This window comes from Rhopalosiphum padi, chromosome 4, assembly GCF_020882245.1.
Source record: "Rhopalosiphum padi isolate XX-2018 chromosome 4, ASM2088224v1, whole genome shotgun sequence".
Classification (NCBI taxonomy): domain Eukaryota; kingdom Metazoa; phylum Arthropoda; class Insecta; order Hemiptera; family Aphididae; genus Rhopalosiphum; species Rhopalosiphum padi.
Window position 1 is genome coordinate 46,801,094 of NC_083600.1, and position 17,224 is coordinate 46,818,317.

A 17,224-nucleotide genomic window follows, 5' to 3' on the forward strand; every position below is an offset into this window, starting at 1 on the left:
GTATTGTACTCTGTGTACAATAAGACAATTAAACACTTACAAGTTAAAATGTATACTATGTTATGAAAAGACATAATATGAAGGTATATAATACGAGTGATTATCAAACAGTAATTCTCTTTAAAGAGCATCTATGTAATAATAATAAAATAAAATAAATGATGTAGTATTAGTGTGTTGGATAAACGATTCTGAGTGAAGCTTGATTTAATAAAAAACAAATGGTCAACATTTTATTTAAAATGAGTACTCTAGAATTTTGTTAAACATTTTTGTCTCTCAACTATTAGCATTTTTGGAAACCAACCTGTATAAGTTTTTATCCATTTTAAAATTCTTATGTCTAGATTCTTATGTCGTGATGCACGCATTTTTCAAATTTTTACTGTTTCAAAAAGCGTTATCTGAAAAAAGTAATTCTAAAATGATAGACGTATGTTCACATAGAAATACCGAAAAATGAGCAACGGTAACAATTAATGTCACATCAACTCTCCGTACCTTATTAGATTTAGGTTATTCACAGATATAATGGCAGCAGGTATAAGGGAGAATGGGTGTAATAATATATTAAGTTGATCATTTAAGTAGACTTAATAATACCAAATTTATTATACCTAAATCGTCTGGTAATATTACTTAGACTTACTATTGTTATTATTTTTTTCAAAAACACGTGTTATTATAGAATCTTACAGATTTTAGATCTATATAATTTATGAATGTCTTATTTTTATCTTATAAATAGTGGTATAATTTTAAAACATACCTGATTTTACTTTATAAACTAAATATATTTCAATATGTATTAAAATTATAATTACATTTTGTAGAATAAAGTGAAAAGTGTTTTATATTCTAATTCATATTTCATGGTTTTTATTAATAAACGTTATTAAAGTAGTATTATAAGTATGAATACAATTAGAGAGTACTTTGGTATTATTATATTACTGGAAATTATCTATATGTTGACAGAGAGGCTTAACAAAATTAATTATGCAATGTTTTTTTTCTAAAATAATTTATAAATATGTAAATGTTATGTTTTAAATTAAAATATGAGTTATAATAATATATTGTTTATTTAATATTAACTTTATTTTTAAATTGAATTGAATAAATATGTAGATTGTATTCAATTTTTTAAAATGATTATACGTTTTAAAGTATTACAAATATTATATTTTGTTGCAGGATCATGTAAAGAAGCTAGATTCCAGCTGGCTAGTTAAAAGGGTATGTTCTATATTTTTTTTTTATACTTGGTTTTGTTTTTATAATTCTCGTAAAATTGTGAGTGTTACTTTTCTAGATGATGATGATATAATTGCTCTACGGTCAACGAATTTTAATTTTCTTTTTTCTTTTAAACTCATATAATATTTTGGTTATATGCGCTGCTTTTTTTTTACTGTAAGGGACTAATATTTTATATTCCTCAAAACCGGACTAATTTTGTACAATATTAAATGAAAATAAAATTGAACGGCTATTTTTAAAACTATTAATTTTCTGCAGTAACGTTTTAGGGTACTTGAAACAAGCTGTATGATTATATTGGTATATTTGCATATAAATAATGTATTATATGCATAATATATAAAGTAAATACGTTTGGTGTTTCTGTAGGAAATATATTATATAGTTTATTTATAATGTTTTGTATTTGTTATTTATTATTCCAAATATTTTTATTTATAAATAATTTTTATTATCTAACTATTAGAGTTTTATTATTATTTGTGAATATATTCATAAATTATTTTCGATTTTATATCTTGTTATCAAAAACTTTAAATGTCTACCATTATTTGGATAGCAGTATAGCACAGTACCAATACAAAATTAATACCTATTTTAAATAGCACGAAGAACTAAAAAAGTTATATTATGAAAAATTGACACACCGTCAAATAAAAACTTATGCTGTGCGTATAATTCAATTTTATCTCGATTTTCCGTGTATGCACAATATAACACAATCGTTTTCTTTCGAGTGTATATTTTTTTTCTGTAGTCACGAAAAGAATTTTTACTTCATCGTATTTTGTTCCTAAATATGTTTACTCGTAAACAACTCAAATTCATTCTAAACATCATACAATGTATGTATATTATATGTTTTTTTTTATAGCGTAGTCGAATTTCTCGAAATAATCTATAAACTTTATTTTGAGTCTTTATGTATAAATAATTGTATTTGCTTAGTTTTGGCTAGATTATTTCAGGACTAAATAATACCTGTGTACCTATTACTTACCTACTAAAAAAACTGAAGCACTAGATTATTTTAACAAATTACTGAGAGTATGTTTTCGTGATGACTAATGACTTTTCAGTATTCTAAAAGTAAGGTTTATTAGATATCAGTACGTCATTTATTTATATAATGTGTATTTTGGAATAGTTAAACCTAACTAAACGGATTGGTTGTAGTCATTAAATGCCGTTGTCGCATAGTGTCTTTGCAAATACACTTCAATGGGTGAACGTATTTACTTTTCGCTCGAAACGTCTTCTTTAGCACAATGACATAATATATACTCGTATCATTGCAAACGGCAATAGAGGCTTAGAAATTATAGTATCTTTGGATGTATGTGTCAGTGTGAATAATCCTATTATATAATGTGCGTTATAAGTGTGTTGTTATAGATGATAATATGATGCAGTGGGAATGCGGCAAAAACCCTACCCCCAAGTGCACAGCATGCTCGCACTCGCTTAGTGAACCTAACCCATACATGAGGTTTTTTGACGTCTAGCCAAATGGGACGTAAGGGACGTTTGGATGTTTTTTCTCTTCGCCTATGACCGCTTTCCCTCTATTTCTCTTTCAGCCCCCCTCCACTGGGTTCGAATTTCATATGTCGACGTGAAATTATTCGCTTTAAATTGTGTTCATGTGTGAAAGGGTTGACCCAGAATCGACCTTGTTATATGCGCCCGTTTTGGCAGTATTTCGAGTACATTTATTTCTCTACTTTTAATATATATATAAATATACTGCTATATGCAAACTATAAACTATCATGCAATATGTCTAACCGTTTTCAAGCAATTTATGTATGAACATTATATTTCTGAGGTAATTTCTGTTAGTTTTGTGGTCCCACTGGGAGACCACTTATTCCTTGTATATATATAAATTTAATATAGTATTTATGTTTATATATATCTTGTTATTTTTACTATATTTTAATGATGTTTATATTGTAAAAATGTGTTTTAAATTTTTTCTTGTAGCAGTTGTATACTACATAATATCATTTGTATACAAATTATATGGTTTTATTGATGCCCTGTAGTTACTTAGAATTGTATCTATAAATCAGCTTGTATATATTTTTTATATTTTTACTTAGGTCAATGATAGATTAGCATGTCTTTTAATATTAAATGAATATCTTTAGTTTTAAATTTCTGTTTAATATATGCCTTCACTATATTGTACATTGTTTTCAAAGATATAGAATTTATATATACATAATACATATACTATATCTCTTTTAACCTCTTAATTTACTTTTTTCTATCACATTGATTCTTAAATTGATTTTATTTAAATTTGTATTTTTAATTTGATAGACTTTATTTTCTATGTGGTATTTTCATACTTTATACTATTATGTATATGCTGTTCAAGTATAATTGTAGAATACATGGTACCTAACTATAATATTTGATAAATTCATTCTCAGAGTGAATCAAAAACATCCAAAATATGTAAATAAACAATAAATTATATACTTTTGTATAATATGACATACCGAAATGAATGTATATGTAATAATATATAGATTTACGTATTATATTTTTGAAAATATACGTGTCAAATATTTTAATTTATTATTTTATATTTTCCTTGAATTTTATTTATTTATTTTAGTAAGTTAAATATATTTTACCCCCTGAACATCTATTAGAAGGATTACTTTGAAAATCTAAAGATAATCTATTATTTGTTTATTAAACAAGTACCTATAGTTTTTAATTATTTCGTTGAGTAGGTATTTATTTAAATTTAAATAGTGAGCTAAACATTAACATAACATTTTTAGTACTTTATATTATAATATAAATTCAATATATACATTTTTATGGTGAGATTTTTTGTGTGCCTATAAATTAAAATTTTAAATTATCTCAGTATTAATAAAGAAATGCCCCTTTTAGTGAGTAACAAACTATTAATTCGCTTTCAGTATTTTTACTTACGCAATCATACAACTCCGATGTTGAAAAATAGAAATTAAAACTTGAGCAGATTAGTTTTTGACCCCCCCCCCCCCCCCCCCCCCCCTTTGAAATGGACCAACTCAGTAATTGGCTTCCTGCCGAGAACAGGATTTTCCTTTACCCTAAACCCTGCAACTCGCGACCATATTCCCGTTATAATTCTTCAATCGGATATGATTTTTTGACATTACTTTTTTCTGTTGCTTTCTTTTAAGTGAAAAATATGTAACATTCATTTTTCATGAAATAACTTAAAATATTTTAAAATTATTCTTTAGATTATATCTTATTAATAAAATATTTATATATAGGTTTTATTTTATACTGAAAAAAGTATTCATTTTTTTAAAGTTAAAATTATAATATATTTTTAGATAGTTACAATCGAAGGTTAGGTATATTATGTTGAATACTGTTAACGATTTTTAAGAAATTTTTTTATTTTGTTAGTGATAGTTATGAAAATTAATTCATTATAATATGTCTCTTTTGGCAATCTTTTTGAAGTTAATGTCTGACTTAAACTATTTCCATAGCAATATAAAGACAGGATTTAATATTATTATTATGTTTATTATGGTTACTTGTATATTGCCTAATTGTGCGCGTTGGTTCAAAAATATCATGTGGAATTTAATTAAAAAGTCTTCAATACGGAAAACGATTAACATTATAACATTATGACTTCAAGACTGTTGTGTATAAATAAACATAGTGAGTGTGTTCCCTCTGAAGTATTTAATATTATGTGTAATACCGATAATTAGAATAAAATTCTACCCTTACCTCTTACTCCATGTTAAATTAACCGTTATTGCAACGGAATTTGTAGATAACAAGACGCTGAATTTTGCTCGTTTGCGAAATCTACTATGTTATATCGAAATGAGTATTTAGGTGACTGTATATATAGGCCTGTTTAAATAAAGCTTCTCCTACGATAGGAGATGCGATAAAACTCTGGGGCGTGGGTTTAATTACGACAGTAATTAACTAATACTATACGATGATAATCTTATGGGTTGATTAATAATAAATCATCGGAAAGCCTCGTAGAATAAAATAAAGAAATTCTTGAAACATTAGATGCATATCTCACTGTGCATACATGAAGTGATGAGTTTTTCTCTGTACTTTTGCGTCATGCAGTATATAATTAAATAAATAAAAACGTGATGTGGGTATTAGTATCATTAATTTAAGGTTTATAAGAATTAAGCGCTGCTTAAAAAAAAAACAAGTTCACCTTTCTATAACTCTAAAGTGTACGAATTTCAAGTAAATTTAATTTAAAACGTATGGTAAACCAAACAATTACAATAATATAAAATATAATAGGAAATTAAAGAATTTAATTACCACCACAAACTTTTTTTCGTAATATAAATAGGAATCGTTTGCAATGGATTTAACTAAAGTTTTCAATTTTTTCTGCATATTTAAATAAAACATTTTGATTTATTCAACTCTGACTTCAGTCCCAAAATATACATTTTAATACCATCACAGTTAACACGTCCGTCACAGTCCATCATTGTATATAATTTGAATAACTGGTATATGTATCAATTTTGGATACTGTCCAAATATCCCAATTTGCCTTTTGTTAGTATTACCCTACGGTATTGTTGAAGCAGGGGAAATTACTATATTCAAATGTACATTTTAACGTTTTATTTATGATCAGGTCAGTTATGCGATCTCATTTTGCAAAACAACGGGTCGTATTGTTGTGTAAATTAAAAAAAAATATATTAATAATTTTTTAACTTATTCTTCCAATAAGCATATAAATTAGTATTACGTAGTTTAAATAATGCCTTTAACTGCAGTGACTGCGATATCCCTAAAATGTATATTTATCCGTTTCATATTATCTGAATACAAATAATCAATTTTTACAAACAAATTTGAATAGATATTGACGTATTGTATTTGATTTATTTATATATGTCCCATCATATTTTATAACTTGATCGAATTCTATTAAATTTAAATAATTGTTTTATTTGTTATTATCGTAAGCATTTATTCATTTTTCTTTTAAAATATATTAGTATGTTTCATTTAACATACTTTTTTTTATACATATTAAATTTTTCTAACCTGTATTTAAAATCATAACTGTAAATATTTTTGATATTAAAGTTAGCTTCATATTAACGTTTGTATCATTCAATTTAATTTTTGATAGTGAATTTATAAGTATGCATTTTTAATTTTTTCTTGAAATATAATCGAATCAATAATTCAAATGTTCGTGAATTTCTGATATGGTTTCTTATGTTTCTACTTAAGAATATTTTGATAGACTTCTTAGTGATACTCAGAGGGGAATGAACTAATAATTTAATAAACTAATAAATAAATTAGACTTTAAAGAAAATACAAATTGGACACTAGAACGGTATATAAGGGTCCACCGCGGTGATTGATGCCGTCCGGAGCACGTGGGGTCTACTAATTTCATATGCTCGGATCATAATATGCACGCATGCACGTACGTATAGCTCCTGGGAAGTTTGTAACTTTGGTCTTCGTCGCAAAATCCTTTGGGATTTCAGCTATACACCAACTGTGCATTTGGAAAATACATACATATATTGCTTATAATCTTTTAAACTTGTTTACCGTTGACAGGAAATAATTAAAATTATAGTATTAATATAATAATATCTACAAAATAATATTTGTACATTTTAACTTATAAATACTATTAAGTTATTTTTATTTGTAAATCACGATGGATTATACGGTAAATTAATATTTTTGTCTAATATTACATTTTAATTAAGTGCTTTAATTATATCACTCAATGGGCGTTACCTAGTTGTATTTTAGAGGATTACTAAAATAAAAGTTCACATTTAATGAATAGTGATAATTTTAATATAAATTGATATATGTTGCCATGTTGGTATTATATAATTTCTTTCCTAAATATTTCAAATCTATAAATCTTTATCAAAAGATTTAAGCGAGGGTGTGCTGTTATGTCTAATTTTAAACCTTATACTGCTAGAAAATAAAACCAGATGTTAGTCTTCCCAAAGTGTGCAGTATGGGGTATAATTGCGTTTCCTATATTGAAATTATATTATACTATATAAGGTTAAAATACTCTTATTTTTTCATAGAATTAATGTAATATTTATTAAATTTCTATTGTAAAATTAACAAATTTGGTATATTTGGACAATAATTCGTTTAAATATTTTATTATTTAATTAAAATTGTTTAAAATAAAAAAGTATGTATATATAGTTGTTAAGTTCTGTTTTTATTTGAATTCTAAATAATAACCTTGTTTAATTATTAATAAATCAAATTACAATGGTGTATTAATAATTCGTACATAAAATGATGTACATTTATCTTTTTATTATTATTTTTATGTAAGTTATCATTTTAACAACAGAAGAACTCGTACTTACTAATTTAAAATAAGTACAATATGCATGTCAGATTTTCTTAGTGTATTTTTCTTTTGTCCGATAGAAGTTGCTAGAAGTAATCATTTATTTATTCGTATTCCTATCTTTATCATTTTACGGTGAACAATTTCGCTTAAGGGACACATTCATAACAAAAGTTAAATTCAAACATATATTCATTCTCATTTTTACAAATGCGCTTTTGATGTACAATCAATTTATTCACTGGATTGGTTTTCATATTTATAGCCCAAATATCCTTTATTCTGAATTTTTTAACCCGTAATTTAGTTGAGATACATTTTTAAAATTGTAAAATCGATAAAATTGCATATTGATATAGGTAACTATTGAATTAGACAGTTGTTTATCATTATGAAAAATTTGATTTTATAAGTGTATGTATAATTATTTAAACCATTGATTAAATTAAATAATAAAATCAGTTATTTAAATGTTATTTTAAACATTTCAAAAAAGAATTAACAAAATCATATAATATTATACTACTCGTAAAATATGATCTATTTTAATAGTACTATTGTTTTTTTAGTAACTGCTCCAAACCAATATTGTTATTAATAAACCAATTGTTTTATACATTATATATACATAATATAATTTTGTGTACATTTTTAGGATTTAATAGGTACTTAAATTGTGTATTTTTGTTTTCTTTTAAATTCACATTTACTGTTATTTAAATACGCGTTATATTTACACGCTTATATATATACATACTATTATGTATATTATATTCCAAGATCAATTGTTTTTAAAATTCGTATTGAACATATAAGACATCGAACATTGTATTTTATGGTGTATTTTGTTGGTTTTTCTATATTTACAAACATAAACAATATTTTGTTTAACTATTTACATATTGATGTTGTAATAATTGAAAAAAAAAATTAGAAAATTCTTCAAAACAATAATGTGTATAATTCTCGAACACATGGCCCTTTCATGTTGTTAAATCTTACGACAGACTATACTTTTCCTTTGTGTAGAGGGTAGCAATAAGTTATTAGCAATTAAAAGAGACTGTGTGATTGGTCCGGACAACGACAGTAGCACGGGTTCAGCCCCAAAAATCGGTTGAATAAACATCTGATTTTAGTGTGTCTATAATAAGAGGAATTTGGGCACACATAACCCGCTGTAATGTGGTGCGCGCGTTGCTGACATTTATTGTTGATTGTTGTGCGCATGCGAAAAAGAGGGTGAAAAACACGGGGCGAGAATTAACTGAGTTATATATATATATATATATATAACTACACGTACTTTACTATAATGTTTATAATTTGTGTAACTATATAAAAACGAATTCCAGTAATAATTATTTTTGACAACCCTAAATGTGGTCCTGTAGTGACTCAATTCATCGACAACGTCAGCCAATTAGAGACGATTCGGTCAGTGACGACTGTGTATAGTGTAAATGGTAAACCACCATTTTAAATTATGGTGATTATGTTAATTACATGTGTATAAGTTCAACGCTGCTTATTCCGCGGATCGTTTTATTTGACTTCAGCCTTTTTGGATTTATATTTTTTAAGGCTTTAGTTAAATATGTGTTTATATACACGTTAACGTGTGGTTGACAGAATATTTTTTTGAGACTATTATATCACAGTTGTAAATATCGATATCTAATATGCAACTTAATAAAGAATAGATTCAGATAACAATCGGTGTATAATTAATATTATGATTTATTACTTATTAGGAATAATATTTAATGTGATACGGCTACAGAATGCAGTATATGTTTATTGTATATATCAATTAACAACATGATCTGTGTGAAACACTATTGTTGCATAATATATTATAGTTTTAGAATTCGACATTGTATTTGGATGAATCAATTGGCTATAATGTTTAATTTGTTTGAGTTAAATGCAATTATCGATTATTATATAATATAATACATATATTATGGAGTTAAATTGTATAAAATTTGAAACTTTTAATAAGTTTAACTAAAATATTATTATCAGTACCCATTAAAAAAATTATATTGCTTCATCGTTATGTTTAAAATTGTAATCGATTTATAATTTATGTATTCTTCAAAGTATACTGTTTTTGCATTTATCTTTACACTTAACCAACCCCTCATTACTATTATTTCTTGTATTATTGTTTGTTTAAAACGATATTATTATTGTTATTGTAAAAACCCATTGCATGATGATTCCTATTCGTATACTATCCCGATTCTAGGATTTACTATTAAATATTATTCTTATATCCTATAAATCGGTATTTATAATTTATATGTGTAATAACTAAAATTGTTTCCAGTTTTTATGCGTACGTGCAACGGACATAATTATAAACTTGGGTGGGCGCACCGCCTGTCATTTGCATTTTCAAATTAGTCGCAATTTTTTTTTGCGCTTCAATAAAACAAAAACACGACCTACTACATCCAACCATCCATAAATTTACCAAGTCTCAAACAGAAATATCAGCACACGTTTCTACGGCCTCTGAAATGCGTTTATATACATATTTATATATTTTGAAAAAAAAAACCATCGTTTCATCGATTTCTGTAGCATCCAATTGCTAACTTCATTAAGTCGTTTTACCACGGTGTATTTTTAATAAATTATATCGTTTGTTTACCATTATTAGCATTTAAATAATTACTCACGATGTAAAACTTCATTTTAGTGACCATCATAAAAAATACAAACGCCATACGGCGCGCTACACAACAGTTTTATTCGTATGAACCTACATTTTTTCAACGGAAATCCGGAATTATATGTGTACTTTACTATGCAAAAATTATATTATTTCTATTCATATTAATTTATTTATGTTACCTAATCAAGTATTTAATAAGTCAATTTATGTAATATTAATATACTATTATGTGGCTCGTAAACTATGGTAAGCTACATACAACATTAGTTTATATGGCATTAAAAATAAAATAAATAATATTCAGTATAATTCAATTCATTTATTTTTTATTTTTATATATTTTGTATTATAATTTCTATAAATCTAATAAGAAATGATGTCATGGTTTCTGACATATTAAATAAATAGGTTTTTCTTTAAAAATATTGTTAGATACTATAATTTATAGAATAAAGTAGCTATAAAATACATATTTCGTTGCATAGTTATTACTGATTTGTATTTTTTTTTTTTTTTTAATCTTATTTAATATTTAATTTAATTCTTCATTATTTTAATATTGATTATGAACAATCTTGTGATGTACATTAACTAACTGAATTGAGATTGTAATAAACACTTCAAAATAAAAATAAGAATTATTTGTTTTTAAACTGAATTTCTTTTTTATTGTGAAATCGTCTTCAATATTTTGTATCAATTTTATTTCTATTAATTTAGTATTATCTATATAACAATATAATTTAAAAAACAATGTGTATTTCGAACCTATTTTCAATTTTACATTTATAATAAAAACTGAATTGGAAATAATAGTTTTTAGATTCAATTAATAATGCATATTTTGTATGCATTAAACATGTTTCTGATAGTAGAGTTTTAACGTAATTATATTTTCTACAATACTACACGATTGCTTACTAAATCTTATTAGAAAACTTTTTCCATCATGTAAAGTAGATATTTTTAACAAACCTATAGAGTAGGTGTAAATATCAAGATGTAATGTTATCATATGTCTGAATAATCCCACACATTTATAATAGTGTATTAATACATTATACATATGTATATTAAATATTTTTAATGGATTTGAACTGAAGTATAAAAGTATAAATCAAGAATATGAAGGTCAATAGAGGAAAAAGTTATAGAATTTTATTTACAAAATAATCAACTAATTCAATCTAATAATACGTGGTTATTAATTTAAACACCTAACAGTCTTTGACATACTATATAATATATATATATATATATGCAATGAAGTTAAATTTTAATTAGATACCCAACATAAATTAGATTAATTTTTTTTTTTTTTTTTTTAATAGACAATTATTATATATACTTAAGTATAATGCTATTTATTTTCTTAGGAGATATTCTGATTTTTTAATTACTTATAAATATTATTTATTAGTTTATATAGACTGGCTGAAGCGTATTCATAATTTTACAAAAAAATATTTTATACCATTATCATTACTTATATTTAAACGTTTCAATCGTATATAAATATGGTTTTAAAGACGACAGTATTTACCTTGAGTTGCATTATTTAAATAAATCTATGTATATTATATATATAAACTTCTAGGGATTAATAATAATTTGTAAGACAGTAGCCGTTTTGCCACTGACAATTTTATTAATGTTTGAATAGTCTTAAACTTCATTTGAAATAATCCCTTTAAAGCCTTATTTTTACTATTTGTTATACTTAAATTTTACATAAGAAGAAACTTACATTGGCCAATATGTAAACTATAAATTATAGTCTGAACCAAATCGTAAAAGGTTGATAGCTCAGTTGATATCCATCTCATAAAACTTACCTGATCTATGTTTATAATTTAAACTTAACACTGTTTTTCTAAAACAAATTCAATGTACAGCATAATGCATCAATGTTTAATAAACGCTGTTCCAAAATAAACTTTTATTCATTCCGTGTATATTTGTATAATTAAATGTATACAAAACTACATAATTTATATAAAATAATAAAAAATGATTGCTTATAAAATGAATAATCTTGAATAATAGTAAATTAATGAATGTAGAATAAGTTATAATTTATTATATTATAATTATTTAATAGTTTGGATATAAACATTGAGATAATAATATTATCAAACTATTTTTTTAATTATTTGTAATTATATCTATTATATAAATAAATTAGGTATAAATTATAAAACCGGTCTTTCTGCTTATTAGCTTATAGAGCGAGTCTCTTGAACCATGTCTGAGTTAATAAGTGACGTAAGAATAGCAACTGGGTAGTGTAAATAATTATACTGAACGGTACTGAACGGATATGGATTCAAACAAAAGTTCAATAATCTTACTGAAAAAAATAATACCAATATAGTCTATTACAACAAATCAACAATTTTACTCTTACAATAAAGTATATTTTGATAATAATAATAATAATAAAAATATGGATAAACTTGAAACGCAATATATTTATTGTATTGCATATTTTTTATTTTATTATGCAACTAAATATATATTTTATTGAAGTATTCATTTTTTATGATTCTTATTTTATCTCATAGTTACTTTACCAATTCTAAAACAAAATACTCACTATTTAGTTTTTAAAAGGTACAACTTTTAATATGCACTATTAAACATAAAATATATAATTTGAACTTGCATTATACATTTTATTTAAATCATAGTGAAGTTTAATCAGTCAACTTAAATAGAGCTTATCATGTAAAATTGTTGTAGACTTTAATAGTATAATGTAATATGATAATACAAGTAGATAGAATAAAAACACGATTGTCTAATTTTAATTCCCGTGGCATTTGGTGATTTTTTTAAATGTTTTAGTTACTGAAAATAATTTATACTTCGTAAATCATTTTTTTTTTTATATATTTATATTATACGGACGGTATACCTGTACAAACTTTTGAACAATTATATTTTATCATACTATATAACTTAACCAAGATATTTGTTACAGAGTTAAGAGAACAAACATCTGCATTAATATGTATATGTATATATATATATATAATATATATATACATATAAAATAAGTTTTATATTAAAAACTTGCTAAAAAATAATATTGTTTATTTTTTAGAGACATGGCTCAAATTGTACATACAATTTATGTTACTTTTTGTTTGGTCTAACGTGTTTTTATTGTAGTGGTTCTTGCTATCCGTAAATACTAAACAGTGAACTGTTTTAAATCGTGTGCGATCGACTGATGTGCTCTTCGGGTTTTCCAGTCAACGTGCGTCATATTATTTGCTACTGCATTTTCTCTATAAATTGCATGGCTTACATTTTATTTTATTATTATTATTTAATTTTTATATTGGACACATATCTATTGTTTATATCTTTGATTTCCACTTTGCGTATTTTCCATAAATCTACTTGTAGACAATATCAATTACCGACTCGTAGGGAGTATCTCTATTGAAACTTATCGTTCATTTTTTAAAGATTATTGTTTACAAAAAAATTTTCTGGACGTTTCTTAATTTTAAAATAGGTTATTATATTATTATATAATTCCTAGGTATTTAATTGTCTGATCTTTGTTATTTCATAATATTGATTGATGATTCATTATTACTTGGGTTGAGTTTGTGTATCTCCTTAGGGTGAATATCTTTGCTTCACTTTTAGTGGGGTTTAATTTACGTTTTAATTTTGCAAACCATTCTGATCAAGTGAGTTTTTTAAGTCTATGATTGAACTTTCAAGATTTTTATTCTGGTTTATGATAAAAGTATTATCTGCGTACATTGCTAATTGCTTTTTTTTATGGTTTTGAGATATCACGACAGAATATGTTGAACAGTATGGTCGAAAAACTGATCTTTGTGGGATTCCAGCTTTTATTGGGTGTATTTGACATGTATCAGTGTTTATTCCTACTACATAGGAACAGTTTGTGATAAATGAGTATATAATACTATAGAAACATGTTGATAGATTTAGTTTTGCTAGTTTGTGCAGAAAGCCTAGATTCCTACATATTAAATGTGTTTTATTGTAACCTAATTAAAATGTAAAGAGTATATTAATTATACATATTTTAAATTATCGATTAGAATGATATAATATTAAAATTGAAAATTTATATCTGTGTCTCTGTTTTAAAATATTTTATTTGAAAAGTTATGCATTATAATAACTTACGTCTACCACATATCTTCCAAATTAAATTAAATTATTGTGAGTTACTATGCTATAGCTTAATAATTGCATTATATTTATACACATTAATTATTATTAATACTATATATTATTATTACAAATGGTATCAATAATGTTGTATACTTATTTAACTAACAAAATTTTCAGAAAAATTATATCTTTACAATTTAAAGGAACATATTACCCTTAAAAAAAAAACAAGTTGTTATCTTTACAGAGTTCCTGAGTTACCAAGATTTCATACTATTTATATGAAAATAATTTTATTATGTCAAATTAAAAATTTAAAAATCAGGATTTAAATAAGTTATTAAATACAAAATGGGGGAGCACCAAGTATACTCACAAATACATGTACCTATCGTACCTATAAATTGTGATTACTCTTGTAGCAATCCTCCCAATTCTTAACTAGGCGATTTTAAGTGTTATTTTGTTTACCAATCGTGGTTGTCTTCTTGCATTTCTATCGTTTATCGTACAAAATTATACATGAAGACAATAGCTATGACTTCAAATATAACTATAATAATACTACATATAATATTTAAATTGTATTTTTATGTAAATTCGTTAGATATCTTCTATTACCTGGGATGTTTTACTGTTAAACATCCAAAGAAAAAAAATGCATTTGTTTGAGTATTTATTTATATATTTATTTAAATGTATTCCTTTGTATGTAATTCCAACATTGTAATGTTTAAAAATAAAATAGAATAAAACAATTAGGGCACGCCATAGATCGTTAAACTTTATTGCATTTTAGTATTTAACTCGCTTAGAATATTTTTTTTACCTACATTTAATTAAATTATTTTTTACTTAATAATAATTGCACTTCAAAAACATATCAAGATAAAATTAATTATAATCGTCTTTTGAATGTTAATTTATATTATTGTATTACATTTAAAATGGCGATAAGTATTTGTGAAGTTTGAATTATTTAAATATGAATTGTTTGCTTAATTTGTTTGTGAAATTCATGTTTCAGAATCACGATTTTTTGAATAATGAAGAATTTAAAGAAACTGACATAATAATATTCACATAATTTCATTATTTTACCCATTATGAATAAAAAGTTACTTACAAATTAATTATTGGCTTACATTTTACATGGTATACTATAGAGTAAACAAAAAAAAAAAGAGTTCATAGCCGAAACTTAAATTTTGGTAGATAATACTAGATAATGTCATATAAAAGGAAGAGAAAAATGTATTCGTTTAAAAATTCATTAGAAATAATTATTGATATTATTGTACTTAATAGTAGGTTTAGTTAAATTATTAATTTAAAAAAATAATATTTTGAAATTAAAATTTGTTTGACTTAATAATAGTTTCAAGTATAAATAAATATCATACTTAAGGGAACGTAATACTGAAATTGTTTTGCTGCATTTCCATAATGAATAATCTAGGGTATTATTTTATGTCATTAGTTTAATAAATTATTATTCAATAATTGAAACGTTTTTTCTTTATTTAAACAAAAATTATGATAGATTGGTATTAAACATTTAATTAAATTTATAAAAGCATTTGATAGTAAAACTAATGTTTTAATTACCATCAATTGTATCTATATTGTAATATTCAGTTTTCTATACCTCTATTTATAAACGAAACGCATTAGATAATTATAACTACAGTACTAATATAGAATAATAAAATATTTTATTTCTAAACGTTGTCATCAACCAGCAATTCTTAGTTGAGCTTTTTTAGCTACTAAGTATCACATTATTATTCTATAGATACTATTGTTGTTGTATCTAAATTGTTAGTAATATTTGAATTATACATTTTTTTTTAATGTACGAAAAAAATGCATAAAGATCTGTGTATCTAGTAAAATATGATGAAACTGTTTTATGCTTTATTGTTCTATACATGTAAATAGTTATTGTTTTCAAATAAATTAATGTAGATACATTTTTAGAGTTGGAGTATATTATTGTTCACATAAATAATTTAACTGCTAGATACCAATCACATAATATGCATATAATCTTAGTATTATATAATTATATCTCTAATTTTCAAAATATATATTATAATTTATAATATAATTTTTGTAAATCAAGATCCATTTGCTGTCGATATTTTCATTATATTATTATATATACTATTTTTATACTAACGTATAATATTTATTTGTATAACTTATTTTTAATCTCAGTGCTACCGCCGGTCGTAAAGTTTTATGCACTACGTATAACCGCTAAATATGCATTATTAATATGTAAAAAGTGTATGGTTTGCAATATTGGTAAATGAATTCCATCACAAAGAAGTAGGTACGTCATTTACCGAGTCTGGTTAACTCTTATTTTTTCTATCCCTGGTCCTTTCAAACTACTTTTATACTATAAAAAATTCACCATAGGTGCAATCAAAAGGAACGAATTTTGTACGTGGACCAGATGCATAACTTTTTTGCTTTTAATTTTAAATTTACATAGGCTTTAGGTGGTTTTTACTTTTTTTTCTCCCAGCACAAACTCATCCTTGCCAACTCACTCTTTGTGGGTCGTAATCGTAAAAGTCGACCAGCGTAGGTAGGTATAGTGTTTTTACAATGCAAAATTTATATTGAAACCATGGGTAGTTCGTTCTATCCGGTTATAAACTCATGTTATTTCCCCTCCGTGTCGTAAAAATCATACATCT

The 17,224-nt window shown here is 24.5% G+C and overlaps 1 protein-coding gene across 5 annotated transcripts in view; it reads left to right on the plus strand.

Moving 5' to 3' along the window:
- The window catches only part of LOC132928888 (fat-like cadherin-related tumor suppressor homolog), a 139,778-nt gene that overhangs the window by 32,900 nt on the left and 89,654 nt on the right, over window positions 1-17,224 (plus strand). For 4 of the 5 annotated variants that reach the window (XM_060993829.1, XM_060993832.1, XM_060993833.1 and 1 more), the window contains one exon: window positions 1,198-1,239. The exons of the other annotated variant lie outside the window; for it this stretch is intronic. The gene's annotated coding sequence lies outside the window, so the exon portion shown is untranslated. The remainder of the gene's footprint in view (window positions 1-1,197; window positions 1,240-17,224) is intronic. 5 annotated transcript variants of the gene reach the window in all.